Raw genomic sequence first — 18650 nt, forward strand, 5'->3', positions numbered from 1 at the left:
ATTCTCCCCGTGCAAAATTCCCCAAGCAGAAAATTCATTCACTTCCCCATCCAAAAATTGTGTGCATACTTCCCAATAACATATACTGTACGAAAACAATGGGCAAATTTTATAACTTACACACCTTTCCCCAGGGGCTGCGGGGGATCATTTTATCTCCAAAGACGTACTTACTGGACCTTACAACTATGCTGAACAAAATAGCTATCTCAAAATTTTTGTCGGACGATTTTGGGAAAAAAGTGGCGTGGGATGGGGGCCAAGTTGCCCTCAATTTTTTTGGTCACTTAAAAAGGGCACTAGAACTTAAAATTTCCGTTAGAATGAGCCCTCTCCCGACTTTCTAGACCTGCTGGGTCGATACGATCACCCCTGCGAAAAAAACAACAAATAAACACACATCTTTGATCAATCTTCTGGGATAAAATACAAATTCCACATTTTTGCAAATAGGATATTGGAAACCCCTACAGTAAGGTTCTCTGATACGCTGAACTTAATAATGAGATTTTCAGTAAGATTCTATGACTTTTAGAAAGTGTTTCCCTCTTTTTTCAAAAATCAAGCAAATTTTCTCAGGCTCGTAACCTTTAATGGGTAGCAGTAAACTTAATGAAATTTTTATATTTTGAAATCAGCATAAAAATCCTATTCTTTTGATATATTTATTAATATAAAAATTCCGTTTTCTAGAGTTTCGGTTACTATTGAACCGAGTCACTCCTTATTTACAGTTCGTTAACGAACTGTTTGATCTCTTTTACAAAAATGATCTAAGTAAATTAAGCTATAACTCTATGTACTCTTAAACCTTTGGATAGGCCTGCACAAAAGTAGTTAACCTTCCATATTCTACATATTTTGAGTAAAAAATAAACACTTAAGACCACACTTTTGCTAACCAAAGCTTGCCTTTATTTTTTATTACAGGATAAAATAAAAAAAATCGAAAGATAAAATGAAAAAAAAGAGCTGGGTCAAAGAGCACTCTCATTATGTAAAAAAAGAAGAGCAATTTCAATTACCATTTTCCAAAAGGTTAGCAAATAAAATTTCCGGGTCCATTTTTCTCAGATTCTGGGTTTTTGCACATATATTTCTTGAGGCAAGAACAGCATATTACGATTTAAAGCAATTTTTTGGTGTGTGTTATGGTACATTATAAGTTTCGAAAAGACCAAAACAATTCTATAGCGAAATATTACTCTTTCTAACGTTTCCCTATTCCTTTTATTATTATTAATATTTTGCACACCCATGCCGAGACTAAGCCTGCAAAACCGGTAAAGTGCGAATCTGACAAATAATAAAATGCTTCATCCTGCCCAAAAGTTTCAAAAAATTAACAACTTGTATTTAACAAATAATAAATGTTTCACAGTTAACCATGTAACCATGAAGTAACCATGAAGAGCCTTAAAGAAGCGAGTGCAACATATTCATCGGCACAGTCGGATAAATGAGGAAATAAGTTGTTCAATCGATTATATACTTAAAACCAACCAGGGGTGGAGCCATAACAAGAGTTGGGTCCAACCGGGTTGGATTCATCCAACCCGGTTGGCTCCAAACAACAGGTTGTAGCCGTATTCATCTGCACAGGCGGATAAATGAGGAAATAAGTAGTTAAATTGATTGAATCCTTAAAACCAACCCGGGTTGGAGCCATAACAAGGGTTGGGTCTAACCGGGCTGGATTCGTCCAACCCGGTTGGCTCCATCCAACGGGTTGGAGCCATAATCATCTGCACAATCGGATAAATGAGGAAATAAGTAATTAAATGGATTATATCTTTAAAACTAACCCCATGTGTAGGGTGGAGCAAAAGACTTCACCCAATAGTCAGCCTCCTCAACAAAAATCCCCTCGCAGCACTAACGTGTTGTTTAGGGAAAAAGAAAATAGCCTGATCAAGGAACTGACTCAGATGGTTACTCCACAATAACTCAGGACGTGACCTCAGATGGCCCCATCCGTTAAACCAAGGGTAAAAACAAACATAAAAAAATTAACGAAAGTTTAGTGGTCGAACGTAGGAGATGGCAAAAAAAAACACGCAGAACACATTGAGCAACCTGAATCGGAAAAGACAGTTGAGGAAGAAGAGCTCACAATCCATCAATACATCATGAGGCCCATACAGTCCGTCACTACTGATGACACATGACACCAGGGCCGTATCCAGGATTTTTGTTTGGGGGGGGGTTTACCCGATTTTTTCCCGTGGACTTTGTCTAACATCCTCGAGCAACATTACGCTCGAGACCGTTAGTCCGCCCCTTGCGAACGAGGACGCGTCCACTAGGCATACTTTCGTATCTATAAGGGGCATTTTTTTTTTTTTTTTTTTTTTTTTTTTAGTAACGCAAAAACAAGACAATTTTTTAAAAAAAGTTAAATGCTAAAATATTTTTTTTTTTTTTTTTTTTTTTGCGCAAAAAGAAGCCAATTCTAGAAGTAGTCTATATATTTTTTAGTTTTTTTTTTTTTTTAGCTAAAAGTAAGGGCGAATATCTCTAAAACGAAATCCAGGCGACGATTTTTATTCCCTGCAACGTCCCTATGGACGGCAAGGAGGGCTAAGCCACTCAATCGTTCTTCTCCTGTTGAATTTCTCAGCCAGGTTTTGAGCCTTCTGAGCGTTGAGAAACTTCTTTCCGGAGTAGCGGTGCCAACAGGTAACGTCGCAAGAACAGCCAGAAGAAGAAAAACATTTGGAAAAAAGGTAGCGACGCATGCCTGAAGCGAAGACACAGCACAAGTAGGCCTCTCTGATACCGGAACATTCTCCCACTTGATGCGCCATAACTCAATTTATTGCTTAAGTTAGTCTTGCTCCGGCAGAATATTGCAAAACAAGATAACCAACGATTCTGTATGTAATGCTTTCAGATCATCAGAAACGCCTTCCGCTATAGAGCGAGTGTTGAGATGTAATAATCGGTTCTGATGACGTACAGTTTAGTGCTACAACTCGTAAGTGAAGTGGTCCAGGACAGGACTAAAGAGCAAGGTTCTATAGTGGTTGAGAAGGTCTGGATCGTCTGCGTGCATACTCCGGCCACCTTTCGTCCTTGGACGAGTCATCTCCAGTCCTAAGTCACTGGCAAAACGCTGAGCTTCGTCGAAAATAGACGTGAAACCTCCCGACCTCCTAGGTGGGAATCAGGGCCTGATAAGCACGAGTGCTCCCAAGCTATGGTTGGGGCCTCGGAGCGAGGATTCACGCCCCCGTCCCTAGCGAGCCGGGAGGAGAGCCCTAAGTTGCGCCTCACAGCGGTGGAGTGGAGTAACATTCTATTAGTCGCCTAGTCCGACAAATAGAATGGCTAACGCAACGGGGCGCCAAGGGTCTGGGGAGCCTTTGGTCAAGTAAATTCCTATGAAACACCAATGGATATTGAAGATCAAATGCAGAGAGATACTACTATTACGGCGTTCGCGGTAGCCGACGCGGACCAGGTCAGGGTGGTGCCTGGCCCGACAAGTATGCAAGCCGCCCGGTCAAGAAAACGATCAAGAAAACATCTGAATATTGGCGCGTGGAATGTTCGCAGCTGCAAGCTGGAATCCACGCAACTGCTCCTTGCAAGGGAGCTGCAAAAGTATAAAATCAACGTTTGTTGTTTGTCAGAAACAAGACTTAATGATGTTCTGTCCAAAAAGTTGACCATTTCCGAATCGGACTCATTCCAGTTGTATAACTCGGGTCCCAATGATGGTTCCGGCCAGCAAGGAGTTGGGTTCTTAATAGACGGTCCTACTGCATCATGCGTCACCTCTTGGGAGCCAGTGTCACCAAGGATCGCCATGATCAGACTGAGAGGCCACATTAGCCACATAACCTAATCGCCGTGTACGCTCCGATAAGGGACAGTAGTGACGTGGTCAAAGATGCCTTTTATTATGACCTACAAAGGATCATCGACAAGACACCAAGGCGTGATATGCTCTTTGTAGCTGGAGACTGGAACGCCCGGCTTGGCAGAGTAGACCCCGACACAGCAGCAGTTATTGGCCGCCACACCGTTGGTGACAGATGCATCAATGGAGAAGGGCTCTTACAGCTAGCCAGATACAACAATCTATGCGTCACAAACACTCTCTTTGAGCACAAGAGACTCCACCTCGTTACATGGCATTCGAACGACGGCGTAACAACAGCCCAGATCAACCACATCTTAGTCAGCAGAAGATGGAGGAGCTCCTGCAAATATGCCCGGGTATACAAAGGAGCAAACACAGGATCTATAAATGGATCTGACCACTCTCTCATCACTTGCAAAGTCCGTCACCGCCTTAGTAGACAGAAGTGACAGAAGGCAGGGACGCGCTTCGATGTTTCGAAACTAAGATGCCCGGAAATCAAAGCCGACTTTGAGTTAAAGCTAAGTAACCGGTTCGATGCCTTGAATCGTCTCTCACTCGTCGATGAAGAATGGGCGCAGATAATAATTGCGACACAGGACGTAGCTGAGGAGGTGCTTGGCCAAACAAAACGAAAACAGCGAGCCTGGATCTCTGACCACACCATAGAACTAGTTGAGAAGAAGCGACCGCTCGTGGGAGGTGCAAAAGAACCCTTAAAAGTAGCCCGCAAAGCAGTTAAACAGTCACTTAAACAGGACAGAGAACAGTACTGGTCAAATCTGGCGAATGAGTTGGAACAAGCGTCCAGGAGCCACAACCGCAGGAAATTGTTAAAACTACTGAAAGACGCGACTGGAAAAGCTCCTGTAACGGTTGAGACACCGAAAGATAAGTCCGGGGAACTCATCCAAACAGAAGAAGGACGCACGGAAGACCGGCAAGAGCATTTTTCTGAGCTAGTGAACCCTGTCAAACCCCCGTTCAATCTACCTGCCTTCTCGAGTGCTGCTAGAGAGCCCTACGCAATAAACCTCGATCCACCAAGTATTGCGGACGTACAAAAAGTGCTGAAGTGCATGTAAAACAATAAAACTGCTGGAGAGGATAGGATCCCTTCTGAAATGTTCAAGTCCTCACCAACTCTACTATGCCGCCTAACCGACCTTTTTGTCCAGGTGTGGACGACAAAGACCTTCCCAAAAGACTGGAAAGTATCAGTCCTCGTTCCGCTATACAAAAAAGGAGATAAGGCCATTTGCGGAAACTATAGAGGTATCTCCCTGATCGACCATGCCATGAAGATCTTCTGCGTCATTCTTTTGAATTGATTCAAAGACGCACGTGACAAGTCAACCCGTCCTGAATAAGCAGGCTTCAGACCAGGCAGAGGCTGTCCAGAACAGATATTGACGATTCGCCTCATCCTTCAGCAGTACAGCAGGTTTCATCTACCCCTTCTCATCGCCTTTATTGACTTTGCAGCTGCCTTCGACTCTCTCATCAGAGAGGAGCTATGGAGAATTATGGCTGAAGACGGTGCGCCACAGGAGCTCATTCAGATACTCCAAAGTGCATATAAGGACACTGAAACTTGCATCCATGTTTCTAACCATTACACCCCTAAGTTTCCAGTTGAGTTTGATGTAAAACAGAAATACCCTCTGTCACGTATACTATTCAACTGCACGATATACCGGATCATGAATAATGCAATGAGAAACCACAGCGGAATAGTCTTCGGACAAACAGCTGGTTTCCTCCAGCCCCTGACAGATCTGGACTTCGCAGACGACGTTGCTGAGCTGGAAACTACCGCCGACAGCTTACAAGGCATGATCGACGATACCTATGAGGTCTCAAAGCGCATCGGACTGGCCATCTGCAGCGCAAAGACTAAAGTATTGGCTCTCAACCAACCTGCTTCTTGCCAAGTTACCCTCGACGGTGAGCCAATAGAAAGCGTTGAGGAATTCAAGTATCTTGGCTCTATCATAACACCAGATGGCGGAGCTGAAAGGGATATCTCTGTCCGCATAGCAAAAGCCTGGGGAGTCTTTACTAGTCTGAAAAAAGCATTATGGACCAGACGGGAGATCTCAACCAAAACAAAAGTTAGAATCTATGGTGCAACTGTTCGAGCAGTACTACTGTATGCTTGCGAGACATGGCCGATCAAGACTGAAGATGCGAGAGCTTTGGATGTGTTCGACCACCGCTGCCTTCGTTACATCCTCCACATTAAGAGATGGGACAAGATTTCCAATAGTGAAGTAAGGAGTCGCTGTGGCCAATCAGAAGAGCTATCGCTTATCATTAAAAGACGTCACCTGAAGCTCCTCGGCCACACATTGCGCCGTCCCGAAGGCACGATATGTCGAGACGTCCTTGTCTGCGAACCAGCCCCCTCCTGGAAACGTAAACCAGGAGGACAAAAGAAGAACCTGTGGCAAAAATTCAAGGAGGACCTGGAACCGTGGGGAGGATTCAGGAGACACGGTCGGAGATGGGACAAATACTGGCTGAAGATCGCCGGAGAAGCTGCAGCCGACCGGTTCAAGTGGTCTTTGGAAGTCATCCCAAGATCCTTTGGTGCCGGGCAGGACAGTTCATCGTCTGGTTCCCGCCGAAAGTAAGAAAGTAAAGTAAGTTCTCTTCAAGAGCTTCCAGGGATCGCAGGATTGGTCGGTACAGCTCAAGAAAACGCACGACTGAATCGTGGCCCTCCACCCATCTTGTTTCGCACAGTCCGGTTAAAGTATGTGTCCTTGAATCCGGTAGTATTTCGTTGATCTTCTCTTTTAAATTCTGTGTCCTGAGTGGGGAAGTATGGTAAAAACTGCAGACTTGTGACAAGACACCGAAGAAATACTTAAACGCCGGAATAGAGCATACAGAAGAGATGACCAAGTTGAGACTGTGCGCACTACAATAGACCTAAAGCGCCTTCGGATACTTTTCACGTATAACAGTCTAGACACCCCTAAGCTGCCTAGTCATTGCTGCCGCACCGTCATATCCCTGATCAGCCATCTTGTTCAGATTAAGACCAAGGCTTTCGAGAAATTGCAGGATTGATGAAGCCAGATCTTTCCCAGTTAAATCAGAAACTGGGGTAAAACCAAGGAAGTCCTCGTGCAGGTTACCTTTGAAAGTACAGCGGATGTAAACAGACAGCTGCTTATTGGTCGGAGCATCTATCGTTTTATCAGTAGTGACAAATAAGCATGAAATGGTGCTTGATTTGTCCATACTATACCGATAAAGAAGCTCCCCGGATGCGGTAATAACGCCATTCTGGATTAAGGAAGACACGAAAATGATGTTTCCAATCATAAAAGGTCGGTAGTTGTTTAGAACATCGTCACCGCGTCCTGCCTTTAGCCGCAGTAGTGCTCGGAAGTTGCCATACTGGCGACAAGGTTCTAGATCTAGGACCAAAATTTTACTGGACTTGTTGGAACCATGAAGTGAAAGTTGTTGCCACCCAAAAAATATCACCGTTTCAACAATTGGTCGCAACTTCTGGCGATTTTTTTTAACCTGCGCTTTCCTCGCCACGTCTAGTTGGTGCACGATATTGTCCTGCCTTTTCTCCGAGACAGAAATGAAGTTTTCAGCCGATACAATGCAGTTTCTATGAAACTGTGCTTGTTGGTGAGCTGTGAAACACTCTATCGCATCCTTCCAGTTCCTGAATGGTTTAGTGACTAGATTCCCTAAGCGCTGGTGGCCTTTGCCAGCTGTCTCTGACGAGAAGAGAACGCAAAATCTGCAAAAAGCAGCGTCCTCAGACGGAGAGTAGGACAACCAACTGAAACGAGCGAGCCAAATTAATTGAAACTTCAGCTTCCGTTTTTCGGATACAGGAAAAATGTAGGAGACAGCTGGAGTCCAATGGCTCTTCAGCAAACTAAGTTTAGAATTTGAATCGAGACTGGATGATTTGTTGACAAAACGACTGATGCTATTTGCAAACAACGAAAAAGACTGGGTTGGTAAAAGCGTGTATTGCATCATGGTTGGTTCCAGTGTGAGTGATTCAGAAGTTTCAACTATGGCTCCAGTATCCTTTAGATCCACAAGTGTAGATGAATGTTCTGCAGACGTCACGCTAATGCCACGGTCAGAAACATCCCTGGTCCTCTTGGGCGCGAAAAACGACGTAATGTCACACTTCCTCTTCATGTTGAAAATCACTCTTCTCTTATCCAAGTCCAAAATTGAACTGAACTGAACTGACAATCTTGCACTCTCTTATACCATACCTCGAGTGCCCATTAATCCTAATATACTATGCAAGGTCAGGCGAACATGGGGTTACCTAGTTGCGTAAGCTGATCAGAGCGCATATTATTAACCCTAATTTACTATGCAAGGTCAGGTGAACATGGGGTTACCTAATTGCGTAAGCTGATCAGAGCGCATATTATTAACCCTAATTTACTATGCAAAGTCAGGTGAACATGGGGTTTACGTATAGTTACCTAATTGCTTAAGCTGATCAGAACCGTTAACCCACAAAATGCAATAAGATTTAGTGTGGGAGCATATTTTTTTTCTGGTAAGGTTCCGTCTTTACAGGTATTTTTTAGACTAATTTTCGACTCGGTCAAAAATTTCGGGGGGGGGGGTTCAAACCGGGTAACCTCCCCGCCTGGATACGGCCTTGCATGACACCTTGATAATTTAAGTTTAACACAGGTGATTATTCTGGAATGAGTACAGACCATATTGGAAGGCTAAACTCGAAGGTCATGTTTAAATCCACTAAATACAGAAGGGAAAATGGAAAAAATTATACATTGCTCTAATGCGATAGGCCTACGTTGTTGGCTTCATGGTAGACTGAAACTTCCTAAGGAGAAGTGGTAGAGGGGTTTAAGAATATTTTCGAGGTGAGGAGGGGGTGCGCTAGGGATAATTAAGTGTTTGACAATGGAGAAAGTGTTTAAATAAGTTTGAGTATAGCGCTAGTCAAATTCACTTCTAACTCATTATTCAGGTGAGACTCATCATTTCTAACAATTTATTATTCAGCAAAAAATAATTCTCTTTGTTTTTGGGTCCTTAATTTTAACGAATTTCATTATGAAAGCAGGAAGTCTCAGATTTAATTTTGTTTTGATACCAAAATCTGAATCGCTTTGGCAAGCCCAGCTAAGAGTACACCGGAATAGAATTTAACAAATGAAAATATGGTGAAAATTGGTATAATACTTTAACAAAGCAGTGGAAAATCAGTAAATAAAGCAGTTCATGTAAATGGAAAGGCAGTGCGGTCTAAAAAAATTATTTACACCAGAATAGATGCCATCTTGAAGTCATGAACGAATTTTTAGAGACTAAACTTGGTTGACAACTATTAGTTTCATTTATTCTTCAGGTGAACTTTTAACCTTATCCTATAGCTTGATAAATAAGACTTCAATTGCTGTTGATTTTTAATTTAAACTAAAACAAAAGTAGACATTTTCCCAAGAAAATATAAAATAGTCTCGCTATAACGACCTGTTCCCAGGTCGATATTTCCGGACAGAAAATCAAAATAAACAGGGTTTATGTTATGAATGTTAGCAGATAACTGGGAAAACGCTATTCTTTTTATGGGAAATTATTCATTAAGAGTGAGGCTCCTAAGGGAATTCCCAAACCTAACAGCCTTTTCACATGATTAGGTTTTACCTATGATAGAAAAAAGTCCATATGATATCCAAGGAATCTTCAATCATTGGAAAAATACGAGACATTCACACGCTTTTAGTTGTTGTACGGTAGCCATCAACGACCAAATGATATTTTTTGAGTGGAGTGTTATCGTTCGGTGGGATCAGTTGTAGGGGGAAGAACGGCGGAGAGTAATCTTTTGCAACATTTGGAACTTCTCCTTAAGGATCAAGCCTGTAGGCAGTGTCGAACAACAAATATTTAACACTAATCTCGGCTGACATAAATGTTCACCCAAGAGCAGAATTTGCTTACCATGGCAATTTAGTTATCAACTTAAGGGATATTAATTGCTTTGTCAAGTAATTTGAAAAAAAAAATCAATTTTAATTGGGCAGCTGAGTAATTTTTCCTAAACAACAGCAACAATCATATAGATTGATGGGTAGAGATTATTTCTCAACAACAGCAATATAACTGAAAGAAACAGTCCTTTGTGAATATAATGGCGACCAAAATTGTTCATTGATGCGGTTCACGAACATTGCCTATCGCAGTTATTTTGTCTACATGAACGAAGGGTTGTGTGATCTTACCTGAGCAAAGAGAAGGTAGAAAACAAAAACTCATTTAGAAACAAACCAACTGAGTCGTCGGAAAGAGCTTTCATTAAGGATTGTCCAGCCTTCAGACACGAAGAAAAATAGTTACGATTAACAGTATAACTCGCTGCAGCACCAGGCCGCCTGAGGCCAAAACAGAAGGGCAAGCTCCTACTCCAGCCTAGTCTATACAAAGTTTCGTTATTTATCCTTTCCTGTTAGGTTCAAATTTCCTTTAAATTTATTTTTTTATAACAACTTACCACTATATTCAAGGACGACCTGCTTTTCGTTTGACCGAAGATGGATGGCCACAGAACGCTATCTTTGGTAATCTGTCACCCTAAATTCGTAAAACGAGGTCTTTCCATCTCAACCTTTCTTTTCCTTAGAGTAACTGGAAGTGAGATCACAGCATAAGTATTACACACTATGGAAAATTTCGTTCAGAAATGGGACACATCACAGCGCGCGGTTTAGAAAGTTTCCGAAAGCATCACAGCAATAGCTCCTAAGACAGGTCTCCTAAAATTCCCATCGCAATAAGCTTAAAATTTGTCATTAAGCACACGCGAAGCCATGACGAAAGGTGTGCAATTGATGTGTCCCAAAAATCTTTAATGGAGAACATATTTATTTTACATATTGAATAATATTTATGCTGTGGGTGATATCGAACCATGTTTTTCGTAAAGCTCATTGTTTGAGATGGCTCAATCAAATGAGTACCTTAAACTATCCTTAGGGAATTATTCTGGAAAACATTTGACAAATATTCCACAGCTTTACGAATCGCTCCTGTTTCAGCCACACTTGACCACTGTCATTACCGTGGCTTCCGATATCGGCTAGTAAATGCATACATTTAACTACAGAGCTAAATAATCAACATTCATCGGTAGCAATTCACAAAAATGTAGGGGGCGGAGCAAACATTTTCAAACATTTTTCTTGATTTTTGTTTTATGAAAATACAAAAAAAGGTATTTTTTAACATGTGGCATTTTTTTCAATTTTTTTTTATGAAAATTCTAAAATATCAATCTTTCCGTCTTCAAATGGTAGTAAATTAACAATAATAAAAATAATACTTAAGCAAAATCTTATCAGACAATGATCTCTAAATTGTGAGACGTAGGGGGTTCAGGTTTTGTACATACCACGTCTTCTCGTCTCGTAGCGCTGAACTTCACAAACATTTAACAAATTTTATTGCAAACCAAAAATAGTTAAAATATCTAGCAGGATATTGTGATGGGCTAAAAATATATTTTTTCTAAAATGAAAATATGAGATTTGAACCATTTTGGAGATAGGATTGTTACCAGGCTTATCATACGCATTTGGAGATACAATTTGGAGATAGGATATCATACACATTTCGAATGAAACTAGTTGGCTAGTGCACCAAACGACAACTCGGGAATCACAAAATTTCTCGACTCGAAGAACTAACCCACTCTTAATTTTATTAATAAAATTAGAAAAAGTTTATCTTAGGTTTCCTTTTACCTAAGAAATATAGTCGTAATTTGGACTTCGGTAAATGGACGGGGCTGCCTGAAAACATCTTACCATGTTTTACCTGATATTAAGCAAATTGTCTTACAGTATTAATATTGGGTTAGTGCTCAGAGGGGATATAGGAATAAAATGATGAGACAGAGACTGTTAATTAGTATGGTTAAATATTGGAAAAGGGTGTCATCGATAGAAGATAATAGGCTAGTTAAACAAGCATTTTTAATGATGCTTCAAGATAGGAGGAAGGATTCGTAAATCAGGTGAAGAATATATTAGACCGTGCAGGACTAGGTAATTGCTGGAACGAGGGAAATGGGATAGAAGGGATGGTAGGGACTGTATCTAGGTTAGCTGCTGCTAGGCTAGAGTCTCGGGAAGTTCAGGCTTGGCAAGCTGAGAAGGCCACCTCGCCGTCCCTTGGGCTATATGCAGAGGTCAAGGAGAACTGGGGCGAAAAAATTTACTTAAAAATTGAAATGGCTCCGGAAGGTTTTATATAGGTAGTACATGTAAAGAGGAATTTTATACCTCTTGGAGAACTTAGGAAATATTTAGGGAGGGATAGATTGAGGGATGCTCCTTGGAGGTTACCTGTGCCGAGATATGGATGGGTCTTTGTGTCATTTCCTAGGGGAATGTGAGGAATTGAGGGAGTTGCACTTGAAATATTCGGTAGGGAGGTCGGGGGAAGAGATTGGATTTTGGAAATTTGAGAAGTAGGAGTTACTTAAACATAAATAATGTTGGAAATTTCGTCTTGGTAGGTATGAGTTATCGTGATGATTTTCTTAAATAATCTGTTTTATTGTCTTTTCAGTCCGTGTTTTGTTGCTGTATTTTTTCGCTTGTTTTGTGTATGTCACCTTGGCCCAATTGGGCTTTCGTGTGAATGAATCTATCTATCTATCTATCTATTAAAGCGTTATTCTTTGTGAACAAGTTCAACCCTGCATAGATTGTCAAAGTCTAGTGGTATTTCGAAAAAAAAAAATTAAATAAAAGAAATAGTAAAGAGATAAAGACAATTTCCAAATAGTTTGAAATTAAATTAATTATTTCTGTAAGGGTTTACGACTGATATACTGTTTGAATCAACTAACTTAATTTGATAAGGTAGTACTTATTACATGGTTTAGAAAGCATCGATTTTTAACGACTGAAGAAAAGCAGAGTAACAGTTAAAATGATTTTTTCCTAAAATTCTTTTGAAATAGGTGATGAAATTCATTTTTACACTATACCAGATATGACAACAGGCTCTTACGCAGAACTTCATTTTTGTGAAAGCCAGTTGGTCCAAATTCCAGAAAAAAGGTCAATTGAATTGTGAATGTGGTGACAATCGGGAGAACCGGGGTATTTCATGAGGTTGTACGGTTGAAAGAACCCTTACTGTTCTTTACTTACTTTGAATACATACTTTGAGGTTGTCTGTGTTATTAATTGGTGAGATGGGTTCATTTGAACCCCCAGCCTCCCTCGATTTTTTTTTTTTTTATTAAAAAAACGGAATTGCCCCCCCCCCCTCTAGATTTTGAAAAATAAATTGTTCAAAACTAGATTTTGAAAAATAACCCCCCCCCCGAATTTTCATGAGTTGATGACACTGAAGGCTACATATGCTACAATTTGTCAAGAGAATCTAGCTGTTCTGCTTTCTAAGACATTTTTAAGGGTTTTAAATTCTGTTTTCTGTTACTTTTTTATGTAAATTATCACTTCAGGAGCTATGTATAATGACTAATTTTATCTTTTCCAAGGATTCCAAATCCCGCTAATGTAAGGTTCAAAACCCATCTAATTGTAGATGACTGTTGCTATTTTTAGTAACTCTAAAGTCAATCTCTTTGGCTTAAAATTTGGTCACTGTGGGTTCTGTCTCACTTTGAATTTTCATCTGTTTCTCATCTTCAGCTGTTTTTCTTCAACGCTTTTGAGTTTTCCCCTCTTTTATTTGTATTTTAATCTGGTTACTGTCTTTTGGTTAGTTACAATTTTCTTCTGTTTCTTTTCATTTCCTCCTGTTTCTCATTCTCCTCCTACTCCTCAGTGTAGGTTTCATTTTTTTTTCTTTGCCAACCCTAGCTCTCCACTATCCATCTCTTTCATGCTTTCGATTTTTTTTTCATTGAGATGGGATGGATGGTTTCTACATTTCTGGTACAATTTCTTCGCAAGGAGTGACAGTATTTTTAAATTCCTCAAAACATTCCGCATTAAACTAGAAAAAAAACTGAAACTCAGTATGTGATCAAATAAGAGGAGTAAATGAAAAATCAGATGAAAATTTGCTAACTTTTTTTAGAGGGTGGTAATTACACCCCTTAGCCCCCCCCCCCCTAACCTCTTCCATTAAGTATGGATAAAATATACTAATGATATAGCACTTGATTTGTTATCAATATGGTTAAGAACAGAATTGTATCGGAGTCAGCACTGTGAAGTGGAATTAGAACCGGTATCGAATTTGAAAATTTTTGACATCGTCCCATTACTCGAAGCTGAACGGTATACAGTTTATTTATTTATTGTTCATATTGTGACCATGTGTCAACGCCAGAAGGGTTGATAACAACGAATACTTATTCAAATACATATTAGCTGAAAAACTTCGGTTGTATAATCTAATCACCATAATAGAAAAGTAGCCAATTAGAAACAATTGAATGTCAGTTATGCACGGTCATCCTGCATTTTTTGGGTTTCAAGAGTAAATAACTATGGAAATATGCCCACAAGAACATATCCAGGATTTTTTCTGGAAGTGGAGGGGGCTACAAAAAAAACTTTAAGAAAAACGCATCATAACTTAATATTAATCTTTGTTACGTTTTTCCGAGTAAGACAGACATTTCGGGGAGGAGGGGGGGGGGGGGGTCAAACCCTCTACTCCCCTCCGCTGGACACGGCCTTTTATGTCCATGAATTTTATGGCGTGATACATATAATCCGTGGCCTTGTTAATACATCAAAAACTAAAGCACGAGTAGGCTCGTTTAGAGGACAAATAAAGTTAGCGCACTGAAACTCATTGTCTATGATTCACAGTTTACTTAAAATATGTAGTTCACAAAGAGTAGTGGCAGCCGAAATCTGGGACAATATATAGATAAGTAGGAGAAGAATAACCGTACACCACTGCATCAGCTGCGGTAAATCAATAGTTGTTAATTGACATTTTTTGTAAAATCAATTTACAACCCACTCAATCAAATTAAACAGGTTGTATGGGTTGGTCCAATCCGCTGTATCTCAACTTATTCGGTTCTTAAGATATTTAGAAGACTAAAAAAAAGAAAGAAAGAAAAAAGTACCAAGGCCTCTTTTCTCACCCTTAAAAATAGCCAGGAAATGGACCTTTGGTATCAAAAATTAGTTCTCCCGTATCTTTGATTCCAAAAAGAACCTTTCTTATTCAGCAGTTCGTCGTTTATTACAACATTTTTGTTAACGTTAATTTTGTAAATACCATGTTTTCAGTTTTTCCACACTTGTGTAAAAGTAATTTAAGTAAAATACAGCCATTCAAATTACTACTGCAAACATGGACATTGCTAACCTTGTCTTTAATTCCCTACGAACAAATCTTTTAACATACTATTTTTGGCCTATAATTTTGAATGCAGTTTCTATGAAACTGTGCTTGTTGGTGAGCTGTGAAACACTCTATCGCATCCTTCCAGTTCCTGAATGGTTTAGTGACTAGATTCCCTAAGCGCTGGTGGCCTTTGCCAGCTGTCTCTGACGAGAAGAGAACGCAAAATCTGCAAAAAGCAGCGTCCTCAGACGGAGAGTAGGACAACCAACTGAAACGAGCGAGCCAAATTAATTGAAACTTCAGCTTCCGTTTTTCGGATACAGGAAAAATGTAGGAGACAGCTGGAGTCCAATGGCTCTTCAGCAAACTAAGTTTAGAATTTGAATCGAGACTGGATGATTTGTTGACAAAACGACGATGTAATTTGCAAACAACAACGAAGACTGGGTTGGTACAAGTGCGTATTGCATCATGGTTGGTTCCAGTGTGAGTGATTCAGAAGTTTCAACGATGGTTCCACTACCCTTTAGATCCACACGTTTAGCTAAATGTTCTGCAGACGTCCCACTAATGCCACTGTCAGAAACATCCCTGGTCCTCTTGGGTGCGAAAAACGACGTAATGTCACACTTCCTCTTCATGTTGAAAATCGCTCTTCTCTTAGCAAAGTCCGAAATTGAACTGAACTGAACTGACAATCTTGCACTCTCTTATACCATACCTCGAGCGCCCATCAATCCTAATTTACTATGCAAGGTCAGGTGAACATGGGGTTACCTAGTTGCGTAAGCTGATCAGAGCGCATATTATTAACCCTAATTTACTATGCAAGGTCAGGTGAACATGGGGTTACCTAATTGCGTAAGCTGATCAGAGCGCATATTATTAACCCTAATTTACTATGCAAGGTCAGGTGAACATGGGGTTTACGTATAGTTACCTAATTGCGTAAGCTAATCAGAACCGTTAACCCACAAAATGCAATAGGATTTAGTATGGGAGCATATTTTTTTTCTGGTAAGGTTTTGTCTTTACAGGTATTTTTTAGACTAATTTTCGACTCGGTCAAAAAATTTTTTTTTGGGGGGGGGGTTCAAACCGGGTAACCCCCCCTGGATACGGCCTTGCATGACACCTTGATAATTTAAGTTTAACACAGGTGATTATTCTGGAATGAGTACAGACCATATTGGAAGGCTAAACTCGAAGGTCATGTTTAAATCCACTAAATACAGAAGGGAAAATGGAAAAAATTATACATTGCTCTAATGCGATAGGCCTACGTTGTTGGCTTCATGGTAGACTGAAACTTCCTAAGGAGAAGTGGTAGAGGGGTTTAAGAATATTTTCGAGGTGAGGAGGGGGTGCGCTAGGGATAATTAAGTGTTTGACAATGGAGAAAGTGTTTAAATAAGTTTGAGTATAGCGCTAGTCAAATTCACTTCTAACTCATTATTCAGGTGAGACTCATCATTTCTAACAATTTATTATTCAGCAAAAAATAATTCTCTTTGTTTTTGGGTCCTTAATTTTAACGAATTTCATTATGAAAGCAGGAAGTCTCAGATTTAATTTTGTTTTGATACCAAAATCTGAATCGCTTTGGCAAGCCCAGCTAAGAGTACACCGGAATAGAATTTAACAAATGAAAATATGGTGAAAATTGGTATAATACTTTAACAAAGCAGTGGAAAATCAGTAAATAAAGCAGTTCATGTAAATGGAAAGGCAGTGCGGTCTAAAAAAATTATTTACACCAGAATAGATGCCATCTTGAAGTCATGAACGAATTTTTAGAGACTAAACTTGGTTGACAACTATTAGTTTCATTTATTCTTCAGGTGAACTTTTAACCTTATCCTATAGCTTGATAAATAAGACTTCAATTGCTGTTGATTTTTAATTTAAACTAAAACAAAAGTAGACATTTTCCCAAGAAAATATAAAATAGTCTCGCTATAACGACCTGTTCCCAGGTCGATATTTCCGGACAGAAAATCAAAATAAACAGGGTTTATGTTATGAATGTTAGCAGATAACTGGGAAAACGCTATTCTTTTTATGGGAAATTATTCATTAAGAGTGAGGCTCCTAAGGGAATTCCCAAACCTAACAGCCTTTTCACATGATTAGGTTTTACCTATGATAGAAAAAAGTCCATATGATATCCAAGGAATCTTCAATCATTGGAAAAATACGAGACATTCACACGCTTTTAGTTGTTGTACGGTAGCCATCAACGACCAAATGATATTTTTTGAGTGGAGTGTTATCGTTCGGTGGGATCAGTTGTAGGGGGAAGAACGGCGGAGAGTAATCTTTTGCAACATTTGGAACTTCTCCTTAAGGATCAAGCCTGTAGGCAGTGTCGAACAACAAATATTTAACACTAATCTCGGCTGACATAAATGTTCACCCAAGAGCAGAATTTGCTTACCATGGCAATTTAGTTATCAACTTAAGGGATATTAATTGCTTTGTCAAGTAATTTGAAAAAAAAAATCAATTTTAATTGGGCAGCTGAGTAATTTTTCCTAAACAACAGCAACAATCATATAGATTGATGGGTAGAGATTATTTCTCAACAACAGCAATATAACTGAAAGAAACAGTCCTTTGTGAATATAATGGCGACCAAAATTGTTCATTGATGCGGTTCACGAACATTGCCTATCGCAGTTATTTTGTCTACATGAACGAAGGGTTGTGTGATCTTACCTGAGCAAAGAGAAGGTAGAAAACAAAAACTCATTTAGAAACAAACCAACTGAGTCGTCGGAAAGAGCTTTCATTAAGGATTGTCCAGCCTTCAGACACGAAGAAAAATAGTTACGATTAACAGTATAACTCGCTGCAGCACCAGGCCGCCTGAGGCCAAAACAGAAGGGCAAGCTCCTACTCCAGCCTAGTCTATACAAAGTTTCGTTATTTATCCTTTCCTGTTAGGTTCAAATTTCCTTTAAATTTATTTTTTTATAACAACTTACCACTATATTCAAGGACGACCTGCTTTTCGTTTGACCGAAGATGGATGGCCACAGAACGCTATCTTTGGTAATCTGTCACCCTAAATTCGTAAAACGAGGTCTTTCCATCTCAACCTTTCTTTTCCTTAGAGTAACTGGAAGTGAGATCACAGCATAAATATTACACAGTATGGAAAATTTCGTTCAGAAATGGGACACATCACAGCGCGCGGTTTAGAAAGTTTCCGAAAGCATCACAGCAATAGCTCCTAAGACAGGTCTCCTAAAATTCCCATCGCAATAAGCTTAAAATTTGTCATTAAGCACGCGCGAAGCCATGACGAAAGGTGTGCAATTGATGTGTCCCAAAAATCTTTAATGGAGAACATATTTATTTTACATATTGAATAATATTTATGCTGTGGGTGATATCGAACCATGTTTTTCGTAAAGCTCATTGTTTGAGATGGCTCAATCAAATGAGT

The 18650-nt window shown here is 39.9% G+C and overlaps 1 protein-coding gene across 2 annotated transcripts in view; it reads right to left on the minus strand.

Annotated features, from left to right (window-relative positions):
- The window catches only part of Vps13B (vacuolar protein sorting 13B), a 130954-nt gene that overhangs the window by 1277 nt on the left and 111027 nt on the right, over positions 1 to 18650 (minus strand). The window lies entirely within an intron of this gene.

This window comes from Artemia sp. Qi Xiang Cuo, chromosome 4 (genome assembly GCF_049724085.1).
Source record: "Artemia sp. Qi Xiang Cuo chromosome 4, ASM4972408v1, whole genome shotgun sequence".
Lineage (NCBI taxonomy): Eukaryota > Metazoa > Arthropoda > Branchiopoda > Anostraca > Artemiidae > Artemia > Artemia sp. Qi Xiang Cuo.